The sequence below is a fragment of the Aquila chrysaetos genome, chromosome 8, assembly GCF_900496995.4.
Source record: "Aquila chrysaetos chrysaetos chromosome 8, bAquChr1.4, whole genome shotgun sequence".
Lineage (NCBI taxonomy): Eukaryota > Metazoa > Chordata > Aves > Accipitriformes > Accipitridae > Aquila > Aquila chrysaetos.
Window position 1 is genome coordinate 39,454,403 of NC_044011.1, and position 24,108 is coordinate 39,478,510.

At 52.3% G+C, this 24,108-nt stretch overlaps 1 long non-coding RNA gene across 2 annotated transcripts in view; it reads right to left on the bottom strand.

Annotated features, from left to right (window-relative positions):
• Positions 1-2,461: 2,461 nt before the first annotated feature.
• LOC115345115 overlaps positions 2,462-24,108 on the bottom strand; it is a 30,021-nt gene continuing 8,374 nt past the window's right edge. Inside the window, exons 3-7 of one of the 2 annotated variants that reach the window (XR_003924723.1) lie at positions 17,865-18,050; positions 8,012-8,273; positions 7,494-7,905; positions 6,289-6,842; positions 2,462-5,324 (exon numbers count right to left, since the gene is read on the bottom strand). This is a non-coding gene — a long non-coding RNA (uncharacterized LOC115345115). Of the gene's footprint in view, positions 6,843-7,493; positions 7,906-8,011; positions 8,274-17,864; positions 18,051-24,108 lie in introns of both variants that reach the window. The other variant, XR_003924722.1, reaches the window with a different exon arrangement.

Sequence of the window (24,108 nt, forward strand, 5' to 3'; positions counted from 1 at the left end):
GAGGAGAAGCCACTGATACAGAGGGGGGTAGAAACAGACACAGAACCTCATTATTAAACAAAATAAATAAAATATACTAGCAGAAAACCGTGTCTTGGCTTTATTACTATATTCTGTCCTCTAAATATTTCATTTCCAACTAATGCACAAGCCAAATGGAAAATTTCAAGCAAAACTGCACTACTTAGAATATGCTTAATTATTGATTCAGCCAGGAGGGAAAAAGAAAAAAAAAAACAGAGGGGAAGAAAAGGCACTGAGCCGGTCCCGAGTGCTCCGTCCCAGAGCTGCTGTTTTAAACCCACACAGCTGCCCAGCCCCTCTCCCAGGGGAAGGGCGCTGCCTGGGGCCCGAGCTCTTCCTCGGGCATGGGGGCGAGGGAGGGAGAGGAGGGAGGATGCAAAGGGGCAATGCCCGCAGCTGCAGCCAGACTCGAGCCACGTGCCAAGCCGGCTGCCGGCAGAGCCGGGCACGGCTCGGGCTCACGCAAGGTGTTTCACCAACCTCGCGCAGCATCGCCGCGCTGAGCTGGCAGGATGCTTGTTCGGCCTCTCTCCTCTGCCCTGCCTAGCTGGGCATTGCCGGAGCCCGTTTTAGGTTTTTGCTGAGATTTTAGCTCGTGTCTTTTTGCAACGAGAAACGCTTCCTCGGGGGCTAACAGCTGAACAGCACATTGGGGTTAAGAGCCTTGGCGCCTGCCAGCGCCCGTCCTTGCAGAGGTCTGTCACCAGCCGCCTCTGAGGGTACAACCCAGCCGACTCAACCCCCTGGCTTTCGGCTAGCCCTCTCTAAGGGGCCACCAAGGCTCCCCATCCCTGCTGGGGCCACAGAGCCAGCCACACGCAGGGCACACGCACTGAAACGCCAGTGCCCAGTCCTCCGATGAGACAGCACAGAGGATAACAGCCCACCACCATGGCCAGACACCAGCAATTAATCTTTTTATGCCAAAGGTTTGCCATCTGGGTTACAACCCCTCACCAGGGGGTCCCACCTTAGACACCTCTGGCCAGCCCACCAGCACGCAGCAGCCGACGCGGTGAGAGACGCAGGACTGGGAGCGACTCACCCTGGCCGTCTCCATTGCTGTCCCCAAGACCAGCAGCACCAAAGCAACCCCATCGCCAGCCGAGTCGAAAGGAACTGCTGCTCCGCACCAGGCATTTATGCCAGAGCAGGAGCAGCTGGGGCTGGGAGCTAGCAGCCCTGGTGACGGGGCTCACTGGGCACACCTGCGGTCCCAGCCCTAGCAGGGAAACCACTTTGGAAAGCAGGGGAAGGGGATGGGAAATAGGAGATCAATGGCAAGTTAAGGCCAGAGAGAGCAATTAGGCCTGGGAGCACTGTCGCTAACTGCGGCAGGAGTGAATTTTTAAGTGTAGATGAACTGGATTTATACACTTACACAGGGCCAGAGATCTCCCAGAGAAGGCAGTGTAACGGTGCTGCCATTTACGGGGAGCAAAACTGAAGCCTGAGTGCTTTTGAAAATGGACTCCGGAGACCCAATTTTCTTCCCCTGCTGGGACAAGTCCCAACCAGCCGTTTTGAAGTTATGGGAATTGCATTGGAAAAACAAAGGGGGAGAGACGACTGCGGCTGTGGACGAGCACAAAGCCGCCGGGGCGAGGACGGTCCCCCTGGGGCGGTCACACTGGGCCACGGGCCAACCAGCCCCCCCAGTGCAGGGGCGGCCAGGCATTTGGCCAGCCTGCCCAAAGGCGTGCGGCAAAACCCCAAAGTTTAGGCAGAAATTGGAGGTCTAATGCCAGCTCTGGCGAAGTGCTTGCTGTCCCTCCCAGCAGGCATTTGTTAAGAAAACATTTTTGGCCATTGTTTTTTCCTGGGTTTCTCCCCTCTGTATTTTCGTAAAAGTCCTTTTTAATTGGTCTAGGTAATTTTTTGTGAAAATCTTGGGGTTATGGACGAAAGCTGAAAACGTGGTCTGGGAAACATGGCCAAAAGCCATTTCTAATTCACACCAAAACATCCCCCCTCAGAAAACCAGTTCGAAGTCTAATTCCTTACGTGCTTGTCGATGCCATCGACTGTGTCTGTCCTCCATCTCCTACTCCAGAAAATCACCCACCTTCCCATATTCAAATCCTTTCTAATAAGCTAATTTCTCCCATGAGACCTGGTTATATTATAGGTACAGCAGCCGGTTTAACCCTGAAATTAGCCTCAGCTGGAGTTTTCCTGCCATCCTCTCCCTCCAGCGTGTTTAGCCTCAAGCTTGTACCCACACTCTTGGGCATCCTCAAAAACACCCTTATCCCCACGCTGTCTGGAAGCTGAGTGCTGCAGAAGGGTTCCCAGCACCCAAAAGAGACTGAAGAAGGGGGAGCATCACCAGCGGGGTCCCGCTTGGGGGCTTGGGGGAGCATTGCAATGCACAGGGGAGAAACCGTCGGTGTTGGCATGCCAAACACACGCTGGCCTACAGCCGAGAGGTGGGGAATGGCCCGCTTGCAAAGCAAGCTGCGCAGTCAATTAGGAATTTCACTGAAATGTCAAATGATGGCCACTTTTTTTTTTTTTTTAAGCGACAGAATTATGCCGTGTTACAGAGAAAGTGACAGGTAATTTGGGACACTGAGGATTTCTCGGGCTCCATAGTTAATGGGGAGTTTAGCACCAATTCCTCTGTAATTTGCACTTCTGAGAAACCGCGTTATTATAAAGTCAGAAATCTCAAGCACTTTCAACTCCAGGATCTGCCAGACTGACGATGACCAGGAACTGAGGAGGCCTGAGTCCACAGGTCACCCATTTCAATATCTGAGGCTGGGTGGCTTCCAAAAACGGCCGCTCCAACGGCGGAGCCGAAAATTGGAGGTGACATTCAGAAGTCTCTGAAAATTATAACCCTGACTTCCTCCTTGAAAAGCTTATCTGAATCCTGGCTTATCCTTTGATGAGGTTACTGAAAAAGCATTCTGCTCTGAGTACTTGAAAGATAACAGGCAATATATGTGAGCTGGTGCGCTTCTCCCTGGGGGGAAAACACTATCGAATATGCCAAGCATGGGACACTAATTAAATGGCCTGAATCATGCTGGACATGAAGGTCCTGGGGTGGCTGGGTTTAACTCCTTCCCATCCTTGCGCACCCAGAGCAAACACGCACGCTCATCCAGCCAGGCTCCCGTGAGAACATGCTCCTGCAGTCCAGCGTGGTCCCAGGCATCCCGCTCCGGAGCCTGGCTTGCACGCGCTTCCACAGCGCAAAGCCCTTTGTGGGAGAGAACCGCATTCTCTGATCCCAGCTGATGGGCAAACATCCTTAAGGAGTCCCTAAGACCTTCAGTAACTAAATGAAGCCCATCCAGAGAACAAGCTCACTTGACTTCTGGGAAGATGCTAAGCCAGGGCTGTGGCTAATCCTGCCCATTGGTAAAGACGTGGCAATGTTTAAACTTTTGCTGAAGTTTCAGCAAATGGTTGGGTCTCTTGGATACTAAACCCACGGTTATGAGCAAGTGTCTTCCTAAGCTTTAGGAAGAAAGGAAAAGCGAGCAGAGACAGAAATACTGCCGTATCGGTGAGAAGTGGTGAATTCAGTAATGCTTAATGGAGTGGCAAAGGGGCTATGAAAATTGACCCCGCTCTATTTGTGAGGGAAAATAACGGGGCTTCCTTTATAAAGTGGAGTAGCAATCACAGCTCAAAGGGTGGAAAAGAGGAAAGATAATGCGCTAAAATACAAGGTGTTACGGCAAAATCAGTATTAATTACGGGGAGCCAAAGTTCTGCCCTCAGAACAGCAGCTGCAGCCACATTCCTGGGGAAGAGGCTCCGGCGACAGGCCGGCGTCTCAGTTCGCGTCCCCCTTTGGAAGGGAAGGCAGCTGCCACCGCTCTTCCCCAAAGCCCAGCACGCGGCACAGCACTCATATGGGCACCAGCTCGGGCAGGGCCGGCGGCAGGAAAATGCTATTCTAGCAATTCAGCTTTTTCCTAACAGCAAATTACTCTCTATGCAAAGCTTCTTTGTAAAGCTTTAAGGTACCTTCCAGATGCGGGGCCCTACGTCACATACATTTTGTCACTCCTCTTCCTCTGGCAAAAGCCCCAAATCTTTGAATTGGTGGCAGGCAGAATTACAGTACCATTTTTCTTTGCTTTCAACTTCGAATAACTTAAGACAAATGCATGCCAAACGTAAGATGGAAGCAAGGTGTGGAGTGTGCAGGTTACTGATTACTAAACAGGAAATGCCTTGCGAGGGAGGTTTGCGTGACCGGCTTGAATGGGTCAATCCCTGTACAAGTATTTGGTATGGTTGGTGGGCAAGTGCATTCGCCCAGTGCAGGGGCTTGTTCCCAGACAAAGCTGCCCTCCTCTTCCTCCTGCCCGCAAACCCCCAGTGAGCTCCTCTGTAGCCAGCGTGGCCATTCTGCCGGGGTGCTCCAGCTTTGCCTCTTCTCTGGTGAGCCTGTAGCACAAAAAGCAGGGGGAAAAAAAAACCAAAAGCGGTTTAATGGTATAATTTATTTTAAAATTAGCTGTCTCTTAATGCTGCCCCAGCCCCCAAAACGCCAATAATTGTTGTCTGGTTCCCTGCCATATCCCCCGCCAGCGCCTTCAGCGTTTCAGGCACTGCTGTGTGAGATTAGTGAGGAAGTGTTTTGAGTCCCCTACATCAAAGGGATTGGAAAACTATAAATTTAACAGAACGTATTATGCAGGTGAGGAGAAAAAAAGCACGTTCTGTTAAAAAGGATGGCTCATTTCTCCTCGTCCTGGGGCAGGGCTTAAGGCAGCTAATACATCTCCGGGGAAAAACCCCATTTAAGCAGACACCAGCCCAAAAAAAAGCAAAATGCCAACAGGTGGGAGAAGCGCCCAGGTTCACTGCATGTGGGGAAAAGCATTCGGTCCAGGAAGGAGGTGGGAAGGTGGTGGGAAGCCTTGGCTGGCTGGCACAGGGCCAGGGCAACAGCAAGGCTCCTGGTGCACCTCTAAGAGCAGCCACAAATCTCGCATCAGGTCCCTTCTGCGCAAGACGCTGTGTAAAGACGGAAGGAAGAAGGGAAGATGAGAAACAAGGAGGAAAGGATGAAGCTAGTAGGATCAAAGGTTAGGGGAATGTTTTGCGAATTGCCTGTGACAAGCTCCCGCCGTTAATGCATCCCTGCCCGCTCGTCCCAGCTGCACACCGCTGAGGGGTCTGCCGGCTGTGCCGCGCAGGCTGGCGGTGGGGCGATTGCCGGCAGCCCACGCTCGGTGCCTGCGGTGGCCGGGACAACAAAGCCCAGGGCCGGGGGGAAATTCTTCAAAGGGCCCTTGCCTTGAAAACACCGAGCGTTATTTCCCCGGCCCCTTAAACAGAATAATTCATTAGTCAGCTCAGAACAATCAATATCGCGCGCCGACAATTTATACACCGACTCTGTTTACCCAGCAGACCCTCTTTGGTAATATTATTTATGATTCTAAATAACTCCATCGGTGTTCAATAGAGCTGGGAGGTACCTGGGGGACCCGGGCACAATCAAATTATGAAGACACATGGTTTACTCAGCACTGGAAATGTTCAACTGCATTTCGTTGCTGTTAGTCCTGCTGCAGTACCTTCCCCAATCAGTTATACACCCTCCTTAATATCGTTTGCTGGATGGGCAGCCTTCTTCAGGGAGAGGGCTCTTGCTCAGCCGATGGAGAGATGTGGCTGTAAATGGAGTTTTATTGTGGCTATTTCTGCATTCACGGAGCTGAAGGACATGCCGAGCAGCTCAATGCATCCCAGACCACCGTGGCAATTAAACTCCTGCATTGCTGGGGATTCACGGAGCAGGCAGGGAGAGGCAGAGGCAGAGGCAGGCAGGGCTGTGCCAGCGAGCGGCTCCAGCCCCGAGCTCTCCCGGCGAGGCTGCCCCAGCGTAGGCACCGACTGATATGTATGCGGCACGGCACGCTCCGCATCTCTCGGCTGTATTTATGTTCGATGCATATACTGTGTACGTTTTAATAAAGCGCTTCTGATATACCCACGAACCGGCCAAATGCTGAGTCATTATTATCGACAGAACATCGCATAAGTACTCTGCTGAGCTTCCTCTGGGCTTTGAGGGTGTATAAAGCTAACACTAATGCTATATTGCTCTATAAACTCTCGTCCTCCCTGCAGAGAAGCAATAATTAATCAGACGATGCATGATATGTAACAAATTAAAAAGATAAAACTTCCCAACAAAAATTATGGGACTAGAGAGACACGGGCTGTGCTTTGCAGCGAGCTGTCCCTGGCATCCCATTTCCCTCGCTCTATTGCCATATAACTTACAAGGGCCGGATCCTGCAAGCGCTGCGAGGCAGCCAGCTCTGCAGCTCCCAGGCGCTGCCCTAGCACGGCATTTGGGCATGAAGCACACCAGTTGCCTGGCCAACTTCAGTGCCTCCTCAGAGTTCAGCCTTTGCAGGGGATGGCCGTAAGGTCGCGGGAAGCCAGGACTGGGATGCAAGCACTGGGGAAAACGTTGTGCTCCTTGTAAGCGGGGCAGATGAAAGCCAGCGCTTTCTGCTTTTCAACATGTCCTGGAAACTCTGCTCGACACCAACGCTGCTCATTCCCAGCTTGCAAATAGCCGGGACTATAAAATAAAGTGATAACAGTTATCACTGTGGAAATATAATCTCTGAGAAAATCCCACCAGAGTAACAATTAAAAGAGATACCGAAGACTCTGACAACCCTGGATTTCTTTTTGGGTTTCAGGTACTTCTGCTACGCAATTCCCTTTTGAAAAACCAGCATCTCCTTTCCACAGGACACCCAGATATTTCAGGACCCGTTTTTGCTCCCCTTGAAGCGGAATGGCGAAGTAAACAGCGAAGTTTCCTGCGGAACAGAAAGAAGACAATTTCAACTCAGAAACGTCAGGGGTTTTTCACTTCTATCTTCCCATGCAAACCTGCAGTGCTGATGAAACCCTGGGTTCTAGTGGCAACATGTTTTGGTGGGGAAGCTCCAGGCAGCCCCTGTACTTAGGCATGACGTATGGGATGCGGCAGACCTCTCCCTACGGTTCCTGAGCCAGCAACGTATGTTTACCAGCGGAGGACGATTGGAGAAAAAGCCGGTAGGGGGGGCGATGGTTTTTTCCCTCCTTTAAAACATTTGGAAAGAAGTTCAAATCATCTCTTTGGGCACACAGCTTGGCTCTCCCACCGCCGCTTCCCATCACAGCTCTCAGGCTCCCTCCCCCAGCTGCCCAGACAGGCTGCTGCGAGCAATTCCTGAAACCTGCTTTCAGCCCGAGTCTGTGAGGAAAACCCGTCAGCAACATTCATTGATTTTGCTGGCGGTCGGTGGGGTCTAACTGTGCAGTCCTCTTTGGAAGAGCAGCCCTGCGAGACCCTTGGGACAGCGCTATTCGCGTCAGCCAGAGAAGCCCTTCCCCACGCCTGCGTGCTGCTTGGGACAAGGCGCATCGCAGCACACGCTGGAGAGGGGCAAGGATGGGTTTGGGGGTGCACAGCGGCCGCCTACCCACGCAAAACGCCAGGGTCCCCAGTCACCAGGCTGGCCTTAAATGCTTTGCCAAGCTCAAGTCCAAGAAGTCTTTTAGGCTGCGTATATCATGCTGCTTTTGTAGCCTTACAGGAGGTGCTTGGATATCTATATTTAGTTGTCCTCGCTTCCTTTCCTCCTTGACATTTATGAATTTTAGATGTCTCTCACTCTGGGCCTCTGAAGGGCATCTTGGAGAAACACGCGGTGACCCCTGCGCTGCACTTCGTCCCGGTGAAGTTGTGCAAGGGACACGCCACAGGGACGGGTCTTCAGCCTGTCTGCCAGACCGTCGGTGCTTGCCCAGCCACGGGATGCTTGGGTACCGTGGGTGCTGCTGTGGTGCTCTCCAGCCTTTAACAGGCGTCTGGGGCTGCTGCTGGGTCTGTGGCTGCCGAGAGAGGGAGAGAAGGAGAGGGAGAGATGACTGGGAGTGGTGGAAAAAACCAAGATTACAAGGGATCGGGGAGATGCTGTTAAAGCGCATGGCAACTTACAGATGAAACGGGCAGTGGCTGCCTTGAGCTGAAGCCCATGTTGGCAGCGGGCCTGTGCAGGAGCGCTGTCAGAGAATAAGCCTTGCTGAAGTGTGGGCGGGATGGGAGACCCTGCAGACTCCTCCATCACTCCTTGTGCCAGCTCATCAGGACAGGGTCCCGCTCCCACCCTCCTTACCAAGGTCCACTTCAGTAGCATGCCGGGTAATGTACTTCTCATTCTTCCCGCTTAATACCCCGGACTCCTTCGATGGCGCTAAATCTGAGTGGTGGATAAACATTAGTTTCACAGCTCACAAAGCAGAACTGCTGGCTACCGCCAGTCTAGACGTAATGAGTTCCTCCCAGGACCCCTGGGAGCGTTTAGAGTGGGCTCTTCTTTACCCAAGCTGCCAGTCAAGCTGGTGCCAGGGGGGAAGCAGCGCCATTAATCTCTTTCCCACCATCCCAGCCATAGCTGAAATCCCTTCGAGCATGTAACAGTTTTATTTTAATGTGCCGTCCCGCCAGCATGTGGACAGGAGCAGCTTGGGCCGCCCGCACGCCAGCTTTCTGTTGTTTCACGACACCTCCCCATCGTAAGCCCTGGCCAGGAAAGCTCTAATTTGGGGGGTGAGGGGCAAGGTGGGGATGAGCCGACAGGATGAAACAAACAACGAGGGAGAAGTGTTCGCATGTTTTACTTTTCACCCAGGCTGGTGTTGTCACCTCCTTGGGTATCCTTTAATTAACAGCAGATTGCTGTTCTGCGGAGAGAGACTAATTTAGCACCCAGAAGAGGAGCAAGGAAAGTTTGCTTGGCAGCCAGGCGCCAGCGGCCAGGGACGTCTCCCACTGCATCACGCTTTCACTGGGATGCTAAATCACTTGTCAGGAGCTTTTCCCCAACAGCAGGAGCAAATCAGCTAGTGAAAGCGATGTCATGTGGATATTCGGGAGCGCTCCAATGGACCGGCCACGGCTGCTGCTGCTGCTTCCCCGACACCTTGGGTCCTCCTCTGGGAAGTAAAACACCTCTCGCGCCCATGTCCGCTCCCTTCTTCCAACCACAAAAGAAAAAATTAGTGCCTCGCAGTTCGGCAGTGCCTGGTGCAGGCAGCCAGCAGGCAGGGCTGTCCTGCCCCTGGCCCCCACTGCCGCCAGACAGCTGCGCAGTCCCAGGCACTGGAAATGGTGGGGAGCAGGGATGCAGCACATATGGATGCTGTCCACAAAAAACATGCCTGCTAATGAACACCCATTGACAGCAAGCGCGTAGCACGACATCCCCTTCCGAGAAACACTGGCTCCCAGAGGAGAGATGAAGAGAATCACACGTAGGATTCATCGATTTCTCCTCTCCCAGAACAGGCTGGACATACGAGATGGAAAAAACGGAAAGAGTCGCTGTCAGGTCCTTTCCAAAAGACCGACGGACTAATTGCCAAACTCTAAATATATCTCTGCTCCGCATGTCAGCCCAGGGCTTCTGCTCCCCTGTCCTCCACGTCAGCAGAGCAGCAAAAGCGCAAGTGAGCCTCTAATCCGCAGAGACGGGCATGAAGCCAGCATGGACTTTTCCATCCCTAACCTCTGAGAAGATGGACACCTGTGTCTCTCCTCTCTGCCGGGCTGTATTTAGCAGCCATAATTATACCCTTTCAATCTATGTATAAATAACTGGAATTCCGGGTAAAATGTTGGGTTGCTTGATTTACATCTCCAGCAAGTCGATAAGGTTGCAACAAGGATAAATCACAGCAGAAGTGCATACTCAGAAGATCCAAGAGGAAGAGAGAGAAACTTCTGCCCCCCCCCCGCTCTCCCATTACTCATGCTTGTTTATAAAGCGGCTGGGATAGTTTTGGCATTAAATAAACATTGCATGATTGCCTGAGTATTTCATCATTGTCCTAAGTGCCCACAGAGAGTTGTGGGAAAGAGGCGCTTGTTTTTCCTGCCTACTACTGTTTTCAGGCCACCAAGGACAGAGCTGTAAAGGAGGCTGACAAACTGAGGCTGCTGCTGAGGGTCCCAGTCCCCTCCCTTGCCTCCACCGGCTCCCCAGCCTCTGTGCCTCGATTTGCTGGCTTGGGCTGGAGTTTTCAAAGGTGCCCAGGCAGGACCTGGCAAGGGCTGGGGAACGAGCTTCGGTTCCCCTGAAAACCCCTTGCCACTGATGCGCAGCAGCATTGTTAGTCTGAAGCCAGACCATACGTTGGTGCATACAGCGAGCGGCCAGCATCAGGGGAACATCAGCTGGTGAAACAGCAGCACTTTGCGGCAAGCGCCAGGTTGTCACTTGTCCCGCTCCATCCCAAGCGTAACGCTGTCCATTGCGTGGCCGGAATCACTGGGCTGGGGATGGAGAGGCCAGCATCCTCCGCTTGCAGCTGGAGAGCCACTCCAGGGATGCTGGAGGCCAGCATCTCGGCAGCGGGCTGCAGAGCCGCCCCAGGGAGCCAGGCAGTGGGGATTAGGGGACTGAGGGTACTTGCCAGCATCCTCTGTCCTCCCCTAAGGAGAGCGCTGCTGGGCTGCAGCACGGGGAGGTCTTGAACTGGCACACGGTTTGGAAGGGGCTGGCCCATTCAGGCAGCGGCAGGGAAGAACCACGGCGTTAACTGCGGCGTCTGCATCTTTAGACAGCAGGCTGCGTGGTGGGGAGCGCAACGGTAGACGGACGAGTCTGTCCTGGACGTTTTTCAAGTGGAGATTAACCACTGAGTAGGTTCGTTTTATTTAAGATGCCATATGTCTCTTCTCTCTAAGTATCTCTTCCGTCAGATACTGCTGTGATTCCCAGTCTGCCTTCCAACCCTGCCTTTGAGACGCTATTGCAAACACTTCATAAAACCGTGTTAGATTGGAGATGGAAGATGCTTTGAAGCCTCCTTCTGTCCGCTCCCCCGTGTACGTCACGCCCAAATGTATAGGCAGCTGCGTTGTCCACGCTCACTCGGAGCCTCAGAGCTACAGCGTGCCCGGGAGGTGGATGCCATTTCTGGGCTTGGGGCAGAGCGCTGGTTTGACTCCAGTGACTCATTTGATTACGCTGCAAATTCTGTTCTCCGCCTGCGAAATGGGGATAGCAATGCTATCCTTTTCCCCTGCTGTGAGCTTCAATATATCAAGGATTGTGAGGCACTTAATACTATGTAAATGGGAGACATATCAGCTGTGCCTCAGATAAATGAATTTCACTTAGATTGATGGGTGTGAAGCACTTCCAAAATTAGGCCTATTCTTCTTAAATCAAACAGTTTCCCCAAGCCAGTTCAGCTCCATTGATGTAGAGGAAGTCATCAAGTTGCGATTCATCATCGGGTTCAATCAAAGACCTTCAATACACTGACCCACCGCATGCTTCCTCCTCTTCGCAGAGAGAGTCAGAGGTTGGCCAGATGCACGAGGACCAGGAGCCTTCATCTCTGCACACGGGGCATCCAAGGCTTGGTCTGCAAACCCAGGGCACGCTCTTGATGGGACTAAAACTACATCAGGTGTCTTACGCAGAGATTGGAGAATTGCCTGGATATTCAGGGTCATCTTCACAGTGTTTATGTATCAGCAGATTTGAACTACAGAACACTGTTTTCCCCAAGTATTTGCGTGATCGTCCTTGCCCTCATTGCCAAACTGGAATCAAATAAATCAAATTTTAGTGTCTCTGAAATCCCTGCCTTGCTCCTGTGGTTCCCCGCACCTCTCCTGCAACCTCCATTGCAGGACTGGGACTATTTCTAGGGATTAGGGCTGGAAAAGCGGTACAGAGCAACCTGAGTTCTTGCTCTGATGCTTACGCTGAACTGTATTTATGCCATTAAACGCTCTATATCATACAGGTAATATCGTAAACCTCGTTTCATTCAGTTAGCAAACAGTAAATCCCCCTCACACATAGGAGCACCACCATCAAACGGCAGCTAGCTGAGTAATGCTGTAGTAAACCCTACCAAGCTGTTTGCTACAGCTCCGTATTTGCCTGTGTGACGTGGCTGCCACCCGACCTGACCTCAGGGGCTGCCAGAGGGGAGAGAGGGCTGTAGGCAGCCAGCTCCTCTCTGGGGCTGGAATTTCTCCTCTTCTCTCTGCCAAGCCCAAGTACCTCCTGACTACAAGCATCCGTCTGGTGTTTATGTGTGGAGGAGCTCAGCTCTCTCCAACTTTTTAACTGCAGATAATCAACAAAGCTGGGCAAATAATTTAGCGCGTATAATTTATTCTATGAATTTTGATTCTTTGCCCACAAGCAGCTTGTGCTTCTCACAAAGGTATTGGTCCTATGAAATTATGCAGGGGAACTGCTGCCTTGGCCTAGAGCTCGTTCAGCTGGCTGGCAGTGAGCGTTCGACACCCTGAGCATTGCAATGCTGGCCGCTTGCTTGCTTTCGATTAGGTGCCTCGCTCACGTGGTATTTCTTCTGCTGATAGCCTGGGAGAAATCTAACCTTAGAGGGCATCTCCTATGGGCAGAGCATTGTTAATAGAAACCTTACCCACGTGCTTAGGACAGCCGTTCCCAATCCCCGCTGCGGAATTAGGCATCGTGAAGGGTAGGTGCAACAACCGGTTAGCTGATTAATCATCAAAATCCTGTCACATCATCCATATGTTTGTATCAAACTGCCCTATACTGTCATTAAATGAGCCTAAATATACCTAGGAGCAGCAGAAAGCACGGCTCTGCTCTTTTTCCCCATTGGCAGAGGAGGGAGAGGATGCTGCAGCCTCACACGTAACCACAGCGCCAGTTCCAAGCTTGCCTGGAATTCAGATGTTGAAGCTGTGAACTACATTGCCTCTGCTTTGGGCCATTTTTGCTGCGTGACTCATGTCCTTTCAGCCATCCTCTGTACCATGCTCCTCTCCAGTGCGCTCGTGCTCCCGTGAGAAGGTGCTTATGCCTCTGCTGTCGAACACGGGGCTCCCTGGTGCACGGCAGTGATGGGTAAACATCTATCGTGGTCAGAGATGGCAGTGCAGCCCTGGTGCGGTTCCCAACCTTAGCTCCGACTACAACATCTAGCAGCGTTCAGCAGCGCCTTTCTGGGTGACAGGCGTCGGAATAGCTGATGCAACTTTTCATTAACAGTTCTTCCAAGGTGGGAGGTGACATGTTTGTAAAAAGAATGCTGCATCAATGTGTGATTGTAAATCATCCTACTGGCTCTGCACTAATATCTTGATTTTTGCCATTGCCAGCGGTAGGGCGTTCAAATGGCTGTCACTCCATGGATGCCCTCCATCCCCTTTCTTTATCTTCTAAACGTTCTGATCTTGTCATCTGTAGGAAGAGCTACGGCCCTTCAAATTAAATGTGCCTGCCAAGAAAAACGGTGATTTTTTTCCTCCACCTACCTTCACATATCTGATTAATTCAATGCAAGGAGCAAGGAATTAAGCTTGTTTTGGTTTGGTTTTTTTTTAAGCTGAATACAGAAACATTGATGTAGAAAAATACCGTGCCTGCTAGAGCTGACTTGTGACCAAGACAACCTTAAAATCTGTTTTAGCCTGACTTGGCATGCTAGCTTTTAGGAGCTAAATGGAGAAATGAACTAATCCCAGGTCTTAATGAACAATGTTCAAATCCAACTTTCATTTTCAAACGCATCCATACATTCAAGAATGAGTCACAAGGTGTTTGTTGTGCAGTGGAAGAATAGACAAGCTGGGAAGGGTATTTTTATGTGTTTGTGAATCATTGTATATGATATTTTCCTCTGCTGTGCTGCTCTGTCCTAGCAGTTTTCTGCAGTGAAATCCATTCAGCTGTACTGGAAATGCAGGCACTTTATAGAAAATCTTTAATAGCGCTAGCAGAAATGGATGGCTCTTATTTCCTCTCCGCAAAGTGGTGATTTGCAAAACCGCTGCTAACAAATATTTACCCCCCTCCCCCAAGCCATTAAATAAAGACCGATAGAGATGCCTCCCGGCACAGGCGGGCAAGGCAGAGCTGCCTGCAGCAGCCATCCCGCACGGGCGCCGCGGCAGGCTCGGGAAGGTGAGCACCGCGGGTCTCTATGGCCAGACGCATACGTGAATGCGGACACAGAAGGCGTGGGGTGATGTGGGGGTGCACAACCCTACGGTCTCTGATCTGTACGGATCAATGTGGAAACACACTCACTAAAGCACATAAACACGGGCGCAGGAACACATGGCTGCACAGGTGCCAGCGTCTGTACAGACACATATGGGAGAGACAGGGAACCGCACGGATCCCTTCCAACTCTTTCTATCCTGGCTGTCATGCCTGTTTGTTTTCTGGTATGCTCGTCTTGCTGGAATTTTTAACATTTAATTAGTTGAGCCAGCTGCTTCCGCTTTGCAAAGGGCCGTTCAGTTTTGTCTCGTTGCAAACGCAGGTTTCTTTTGTTAGCAGGATGAGTCCAGGCTCCGGCCGAGCCACAGAGCCCAGTCCTCAAGATCCCACCACTGTTCGTCCGTTGCATTGTGCTCCTGACGCCGGGTTAAGGGACATGCTGGGAGCTGCGGGCTTTGCACGGGTGGTGCCAGCCAAGCCGCCCCAGGCTCCAGCCAGGGCTGGGATAACAGCAAAGCACAGAGCTGCCATACATCTCCTCTTCATCCCTCTCGACTGAATTGGAGCTGAGAGCGACCTTATGCCCTGCAGATTATCATCCCTTGGAAAAGGGATGAAAACCAGAGAACTCACCGAGCAGGAGAAAGAGAATTCTATTCAGTTGTGGCGGGGCACAGATCCCGCTTCCCTGGCAAGACGACTCTCACCGGCTGAAGTGCAATCACAGCCTGTCTGGATGAAAGATGCTGAATTTTTACCAACGGTGCTCAAAATCCCCCCTAGGGAAGGGCCACAGGAGAGCTCTCCAGTGACAAGGGGCAGCTGCATCCCCGTAGGACGCACATGTCCCCTGTGCATCCCCACACACAGGGACAGCCAGAGCCCGTCCCGGGAGAGGAACCTGTGGGTCAGCGGTGCTGGTTACGCTAGGATCCTCACCCGAGACCAGACCACCGGCAGCAGGCTGCACGCTGACTATCATTTTTCCACTTTGTTGGCCTGTGCAAAACCCTCTGAGAAAACCAGAGTGGGACCAAGAGGTCCCTTTTGTAGAGCTGCAAGGGATGGTTGGCACTGGTTATACTTTTGTTAGCGGAGAGGCCCAAATGGCAGAGCCTGGAGAGGAGGTGTCGTGCCAGCACGGGGACGGGTCGACCAGCCCAGCATGAGCAAAAGGGTGCTGGGAGAGGCCTTCCCATCAGCTCTGCACGCACGCACGCACAGACCCAGGCACATCTGAAAGCAGCTGCTGCTCCGGGCTGAGCCCAGGCGGGCAGAGTCAGTCCTCAGCAGGTCAGCGAGGAGCCGGAGCCACGTTGAGTCCTGCCCCAGGCTCCCAGCTCTCGGCACAGAGGGCAGGAGAAGGCTGAACACTCCCAGGCAACGCAGATGGAAGAGATCCCCTCATCCAGTGCAGGCATCCATCGGTGCCCGAGGTTTGCTCTAACTCGTCTTAGCCCTGGAAGGAGGTTATGGCCTGTCCTTAAGTCTTTTGCTGAATTACATGCCAGGCATGCAGCTTTAACTGTTTCCTAGGTACTGAAAACAGCCAGAAGCTACATTTATTTTTAATGGGTGTAAAATAAGCGGCATGAAACTTGGGATGGCTACCCAGGTGGTAGGTTGTTCGAAAGGTGATGTTGTGCCCTTTCATGGGGCTCTTGCCCCATGTGCAGCATCCGTCCTCACTGGGGAGGCTCTGCCCCTACCTCCTCAACAGCATCTCAGCATCAAGGCTGCCTTTTGCTCCACCTTTCCTTGATTTTTGATAAGGTCTGCCTTTCCTTTTGGTCTTTCAAGCCTGGACTTGGCCTTGCTTGCTTTGTCCTACTCCACGTGCCCATGCTTTCTTGCTAGTCCTCTGTAGCACATGGAATTATTTTGTTTTAATCATTTTACCCATTTCCCTTCAGTATGTTCCTTTTTCTCCCTGGTCCCTCTCCCCGCTCCTTCCTTTACGTTTTCTGCCTGCAGATTCAGGAGGCTCCTTACCGAAGGGCTGAGGACAAGCAGCTCTGGGCATCGCCGCGGTCCCTCCCTCCGACAGCCCTGCCCCACGCTGGCACTACAGATTCATCCTGGGCAGAGATTTAGGAGAGAGATGCTAGCCCCATTACAGTGGCTGCAAAGGAGCCCATTGATTTAAGGGGAGCTGGGATTTCAGCCTGATTATCGCTACCGCTCATGAAAATACTTCTAAGGCATTTGCCTTTGGAAAAGGGCAGATTGCCTCAAATGTCAGGTGTCAGCAAAGCCTTTCTGCATCCCTAGGCGGACTCCCCTCTCCAGCTTCAAATGACACAAAAGGGCCCTGTGCGATTCTATTCATACCAGATGCGATCTCCTACCTTTAAAGCCGAGAGAAGTTTGCCTGAAAATAGAGACGTGAGCTTTTCTCCGATAGTTCTAATCTTTCCTTTTTCTCCTGGGAAATAAATTTTTAATTGTTTTTATTCTTCCACATCACCTTTGAAACACATTTGCTTTTTCATTGAAAGTCCAAGATAGAAGAACACTTAAAAGTTTTCAATTTCCAGGCCCCAGTAAACCTATCGCTTCTGACATAAACAAACAAAGCCCAAACATGTTTAATGAAACAGTTTTGGTTTTCAAAATGAACATTTTCTTTTTGATCAGAAAGTCATTTGTAGCTCCAATCCCGAAGATGTTTCCCCAAACCCCATTTAATCCAGCTCTAAAAATCTCTTCGCAGAGAGAGATGCAACGTATGCTGGTTTGCCAGCCTGGATTTGCTTCCCCCTCATTGGAGCTGCCAGACGTGAGACCTGGGCTTGCGGGGGAACGAAGACGCTGCCCGGCGGCTTGAGAGAGCCAAGGGAGTGCAGTGCCTATCGCAGGTTAGTCCTCCAATAAAAGAACAAAAGTGGAGCCCGGCAAATGGTATCTAGCAAACAATAATGTGCATTTTCCCTCTGCTTCCCTTCCCGGGTTGTTGGGGAGCAAAACTTTATTGTTTTATCCCATGCCTGTCCTAGTCATTGTATGGCCGACCCCACGCAGGGATTTCGGTCCTGGCTGCACCTCCCGTGACTGGCACATATAGCACCAGGCTTCAGTCGACAGCCCTTGTCTTTATGAGCTCAAAATTCATTTCTAGCAGGCACTGACTTCAAAACTGCTGTCCATGCAGTTGTTCCTGCCAGCAAACTCATTAGCAGAGATATTTGTTGAGAGCGTACAGGAGAAACAAACCCAGCCACCCAAGCACTACTGACTGCAGCTCCTGGTGTAAAGAAACAGCTTCGCATGCACACACACGCTCCTGCCTGCCCACCGCACCAGGCGATGGCCACCTTTTGAGTCTGAGACACCAAAGCAAAGCAAAGCAAAGCAAAGCAAAGCAAAGCAAAGCAAGGGAGCCCACAGTGCTCTGCGACATGGTACCCGGCTTCAGGAGAGGCTTAGAGCAGGTCGCTCGCAGAGAAGCAGAGCAAAACCCAGGTGGTGTTTCTGTACTAGCAAAGCTGTGACCTTTTTGAAGGAGACAGATGTCTCTGCCAGGTAGCTCAGCAGCCCTGGCAGAAGCTGACCCCCTGCAAGGAGGCGCATCCACCCCTCTTGCTTCCCCAGCCCCGCATCCCTTCACGTTATCCCCACATGAGCACCCGAGGGACACCTGCAACTCACCGGTCCCCGCAACTACATTTCCCACTGCTGGAGAACCCCAGCCAAAGGGCAGGGAGTGTTTCCTTATCACCCAGCCCACTCCTCCGCTTGCCCCTCATTCCTCAGCCTCGGACACAGCCCCAGTGATGGGTGGTACCCGGGGAGAGCGACTGTGTGCCGTCCCCCAGCTCTCACCTGTAACGACAGGCAGTTGCTGCTGTGGCAGAGCGATGATCCTTATCCATCCCAGCTCCTCAAGGGCAGCATAGGAAACGCAGCGTGGTCTCAGTCCAAGGTGGTGCCTGAGGCTGGTCGCTTCGTCGCTGCAGGGCTACACCCGGTAATAACTCCTCCAGCACGGTTACACTTCGAAGCATCTCACTAAAAGCAGGAAAAAAGAGCATTAAAGGCATGCAGAAACAAAGCTGAGAGGGTTCAGCAGGTCTGACTTACGAGAAGAGATGAAGGAACTTAACATATAAGCCTGTAAAAGAGGAAAGGGGCAGAGGGGAGATGCGGAGAACGTGAGAAAGCTAGACGAATAATAGTAATAATAAAAATAGTGTTATTTATAAATTGCTCACTCAAGGGCTCAGAGGGACCCAAGCAGACAATTAAAGCACCATAATAATAAACAATAATAATTAAAACCTCATAAAATACGTCATAGGAAAAGGAAGCAAAATATTCTAAAGCTCATGAAATCCTGCAGAGAACATAAAATAAAGGCAAGAGGGAAAACTTATTCGAGGTTGACCGAAAATATATCACAGGCACTAATGGGTTTCTGCTGAGGAAAAAGAGACAGAGAGGAGAGGAGAAAAGCTTAGACTAGAGAGAGAGGAAGACACCCTTGTGGTGAGTAAGGCCCACCAGCAGTGACGGAGGCATCCGTGGAAGCACCGCAGCAGCAGCCCATGCCGAGATGTTAGACATGCGCCCGGCAGCCTGCGAAAGCATGATTGCATGGCCAGGGATTGCTCAGGGCCAGCGGCCGTAGCAGGGCGGCGGGGAGAGAGGAGCCCCAGGGCTCCCTCTGGACCTGACGTGCCCCTGGAAAGCACCGCTCCCGCCCTGTGAAATCATTTGCTTTCAGGTAGTCTCTAATCTGCTAGCTTTCCCCCAGACGTTGGATGGCGTACCAGGAAACAGCGGGCATCAGGTACAACCCCAGCGGGATGCCTTTCAGCGACGTTGCATTGGTAGGCTATGTCATGTTGTCCCCAACTTCCACGCAGCTCGGGCTGAGGGGAGGATAATGCCTCCTGATTAGGAAGCGAAAGACAAGTGCGAGCTCTCGCTCTCTTGCTGCGCGCGTGTGTACGTGAGCTCAGATCCTTCTTGTATGTTCTGTGGAGACAGGAGTCGGAGATCAGGGGAGTCTAAAATGCAGCATGACTGCAGCACACACAACCGGGAGCGTGCCAGAATGCCTCTGACAAGTTACACCAATTATATACCAGTTATTTGTCACATCTGTTAACTCATCAGTTTGCATTTCAGGCAGGAGGCTATGTCTAAAGATATGACGGCAGCGGGAAAGCGGGCCAGATTGACGGTGTGGAAGGGTGCTGTCTGCGAGTCCTTGCCCAGCACCAGCTCTCCCCCGCCCCGGGATCACGCCCCATAAATATGCATGCAGTGTGGCAATGGGGTCTCTCTGCGTTTTGACATGGATTATATGTTGGAATAACTCCGAGGGATTTCTGCACAGTATAATAATGAGCGTGCCCGGTAATAGCCAGCTCTAGGAAAGAAGACAAAGCCAGAGTTACCGCACCTGCGGTTTAATAGTTGGAGAATTGTGATCTTAGAAAACCAGTTTGCCCTAACGACATTATCCGTACAGCGAAAGCCTCTTGTCTCCTTTAAGCCGGCGGTGGGGGATGTTTGCAGCCTGCGGACTCTCAGAAAGGATACGTTTTCTGACAGCACGAAGGTCACCCAGACCAAGAGCGCTGCTGCGTGCTTCTGCAGCGTTGAAACCTCCCTGCCCTCCATTAGGCTTCGTGATATCGGCCGAGCACCGGGGATGGGGAGGCTGGCCGAGAAAACGCTTTTCGGAGGAGATTGAGTCTGAGCACAGAGACAACATCCCCCCCCTCCCCTCGCCTTCACCCATCGCGGGACGCCGCAGGAGCAGCGGCGGGTGCATCCCCCCACCAGGCTGCTCGAGCAGGGAAGCCCAGGCTGGAAGAGTCCTGGGAGGGCTCTGCGCATCTCCTTTCCCTCCAGTCACAGTCGTCACCCTCCAGCTCTCCCAGTGTGGCTTCAAAGCACGGATGCCACGCACTGAATGTAATTACGTAGACATGGTTTGAGTGGCACGCTGGTTTGTCCAGGCTGACACCTCGCCCCCGGCAGCAGCCGGTGTCCCCTGCTTCAGAGGGAGGTGAAACCGTGATCGCTCACAGAGGCACCTGGGCAGCCACATGCCGTGGGGGAAAACCTTCCCGACCTCTTCAGCCATTAGCTCGCCACCCTCAGCACGAGAGCTGATTAGCCCTCTGTCTCCTAGGCACGCTTACAAATGTTATTATTGATCATAAAATTAGGCGGCTCCTCTTTACATCCAGCAACGTTTAGCTTCATGACCTCAGACGGATGCCAATCCTGCACCTGCCGAAGTGCCGGGAGAGGACAGATGTACCTGCCCGCACTCTCCATCCCCGAGCGGTCCCACGCTCTCCCGCACTGGCGCAACAGGGAACGTCTGCCTCTCCTTTTATTCATCCCCTTCTCAAGTGTTGGGGGCAGGTGTCCTCTGCCTCCCTCCTTGCCCGAGCAGAGGTACGCCAGCTTTTCCCTGTGCAAACTGTGCATCCGCAGGGAGAGCTGGATGGAGAGCAGACCGGGCTTCAGGGAGAGCGGGACGAAGAGGCAGGCACAGGCATGGACATTTCCAGATGAACTTGTCTCTCCCAAGGTACACAAACAGGTTGCTGTTGAGGGTTTTTCATTTCCTCTGCCACGGAGCGGCCGTGTGCCTTTTATACAGAGAGCCTTTAAAGACTTTGGGAAGCAATTCCAACGTTTTCTACAGGCGCGGGGAGATAATTGAATGCTTTCAAAGAGCCCTCTACGGCAGGGAAAGTTCAATTTTTGCAGCGCAGCGCATCCTGCATTCACTGAGTTTTGTGCTTCAGCATCCCCTCCACTTTTTATTTCCTCGAAGCTGAACTACTCTCAGCATTTTCCTGTGGCTTCTCTCTGATGAAGCACTTGGGGTTGAGAAGCAAAAGCGGCCTAAAAGTCAACCAAAGCCCCTGCCATCAGACAGACAAACAAATAAATAACTGCAAGCAGGCACCGCTCTGCCTCCTGTGACAGGGAGGAGCGGGCACCTGCTCCATGCACAGCACCCACAGGCAGAAAGTCTCTGCCAAGCTATTTTTAGTCCTAACATTGCAGAACAAGAAGCAGCTCCAGGTAATTTTCTTCTCCCCCCTGCTCTCTTTTCTCAAATGCATTTGTCCGGAGCCAGAACAGAAGCAGTGTTTCAGGAGGAGGGGGCTCTCCCTTTCCTCAGTGCTCCCCTGCACCCCGGTTAGCTGTGCTGAGTAGGGGCAGAGCCAGTTTGCACGGGCACAGCTGCATGCCCCTGGCTGTTGGCACCGTCCACGAGCTGTACCTGGTGCTATATGGAATCACGGCCTCAGAGGCAATAAATTGAGATATGTTTCTCTTTCCAGAATACAGCAAAGGAGGGCGGTGTTTCTCACGCAGTAAGGTAAATATGCCCTTGTTAATGCTTATCCCTTCGGACAAAGCAGCAGGTGGAAGCGTTTGGGTGAAGGTTGCCAGCGGACTGGAATTTAAAAGCAGCCAACACCGAAGCACGACATTTCCCTTGCCGAGATCCCCCTTGCTTGCTAGGGGCAGGGGGGACGCAGGAGCTTTGCAGGGGACTTCTGCAGCTTTTGCATTCACTGCTGGCAAAGGTCCCGCACCAGCTAATTACATCCAGCTTATCTCTGGTCCAAAGAAAAGACTGATTTAAGACTCATTTCTAGTGGAAGTGGCATTGCTTATGCACAGCTGCATACATACTTCCCAGGCTTTGTACTGGCCTCTGAAATGGCAGAGACACTTCGGCTTGAAACGAGCCTACACAAAAAATAAATTGTATTGTATTTAAATATTCCTTAAGTCATTTTAATGTATTTAAGTCTTAATTCATCTTCTCAAAGTTCCTTTTCACTACACTAATGTGACGTATTTGACAGAAAGATGAATTACGTTATTAAAGACTCTCTCTGGCAAATTTCAGTAATAAAATCTCCCTTTCTCCCCCTTGTCTCCTTTTCCAGACACGCAGACCTTTTGCTTCCTTCATCTTCACTGATTATTCCTGGGTTCCTGGAAGGGGGTCCAGGACACCTCCTGGATCCTTCCCATGCAGATAATTTAACCTGGTGTGCCCATGTTGGGATACCATGGGAGAGGACCTGGCTGAGCAATGCCGTGTGTCCTTGACGAGGGGAACCTCCGCACGTGCGTGGGGTCCCAGCAGCGGAGCAGCACATAGGTAACCACATACCCTCTTCATCCTCGCCAGCAGCAGCCTCGGCCAGCTGGTAGGAAGGTGTCAGGGGCTGCCCAGGCTAAGCCTTGCCTTCCTCCACACCAGCCCCATGCAGACACCCTCTGAATTTATGCCCTGCTTCCCCATTCCGTCTTGATTTATCCTTTCCAGCATGCCAGCGAAGTCACATACGTTAATCATCCTGACTTTTAAACCATCTCCCCTAAATCATTTTTCACGCTGGGAGCCATTTGCCGTGAGCGCTGGCCAGCCCCTCTCTCTGCTAGATGCAGCATCCCAGCCAGGACGAGCGGGCTTCGTGCCCCATCCTCTCCGGTCCATCCCCGCCATCGCAACTGCTCCACCACGGACCCGGAGGTCCAGCCAGAATCGGGCTCCACGGCGCATACAAGGACCGCGAGCTGCGCTGGGACGTGCAGCTTGGGAGCGGCATGCGCTGCTCCGTGGCCGACAGAGATGTAGCTTAAAAATAGAAAAAGCCGGGTCAAAATTGCTAAGAGAAACTCCAGGCTTGGCGTGCGCTTAATATGAAATATTGAAGATGTGGTTCAGAACAGAGCTGTCGGTGCTTTGGGAGTTGGAGAAAGAGCGGGGAGGACGGCTCAGCTCTGCTTCTCTATTTGTTCGGCTGTGCAGAGGGAGATAATACGGGGAGAGGCTGCCGGGGTCATGGGGAAGAAGGGGAATCCCTCTGCTAACATGCTCTCGAGGGCTGGAAGGGGAATCCTTCAACTCAGGGAAGCAAAAGGCACTGTGGGCCTTGAATAACTGTCGGGGAAGCAAGACGCGCAGGCAGCCTCCGCACCGGGGGGGGTCTCGCCTGCCTCCCTCCAGCCCAGCCCCGGCACGTCGCCCGGTGCCTCGTATTCCGGGCACGTGAGGGATTTTATTTGTCAGGCTTTTGCCTTTGCAAGTTTTGCTCTTTGCCCTGAACGGGAGGAATTTTACTAACTTTATCTTCCGAATCCCAGCACACAGAAGAAAGGAGAAGAAAAACATGTCACGACCTCATCTGTCTGACCTCAAGCCGCAGAGGCAGGCTGCAGACTCGAACGCACCCAGAATTTTTGCCCAGGACGTGGAGCAGCAGCCGAGGCGCCAGCAGAGTGCTGGACCTAGGTTTCCAGCTGAGCCAGAGGCTGGGAAGAGCAGCACGTCCTCGGGGTCCTGCCCTGATCCCACAGGTTGGGGTGTCGGAGGGGACTTGCAGATGAGGCAAGGGAACTGCACAAGCGCCTCGGTAAAAGCGAGGCATTGGGGGTATCAGACTGTGGAGGGCATAGCCGCAAGCTGCCCCCCCGAGGGTCTCGGCATCATGAAAATCCCTGTCAGAGGGCAGGCTCTGCCTGCGCTGCCGACACACCGGGGTCATGCCGGGCGAGATGAACGCGGAAGGTCGGCCTCCGCTGCAGAAGCATCTTGCTTGCAACAAAGAAGAGATCTGCTCTCTGGCTGTTTAGACTCTCCGAAGCTTCAGTGATCTACCTAGATTAGGCCTCAACAAGCTGAATTTCTGCTCCAGGTAGTGCAGCTGCTCCTCGCTGAATAAAACATGCCGTTCACGCTGCTGCGCCCCGAAGACAAGCTCCAAGAATTCTTTTATTTCTTTTTCTATTCAGGCACGCGCTTATTTTTTTGGCAAACGCCTGCAAAGAGGGGCACCGCTTGTTGCTCCTCCCGGGTTATTTCGTGCAGGGAATGATGTTGCTGTTTTCATAAGCCTCCCATTGCTTGCCCAGGAGATACAGGGTGCTGGATGCTGGCACCCGCACCGTGAATAACGCCGTGAGCCCCCTGAGCCACCAGCGGTTCCTCCTTCCTCTGCTCACCTGAGGCAGCCGGGGGGGGATTTCCAAGGGATGCAAATCCAACAGCACCCGTGGAGCAGCACAG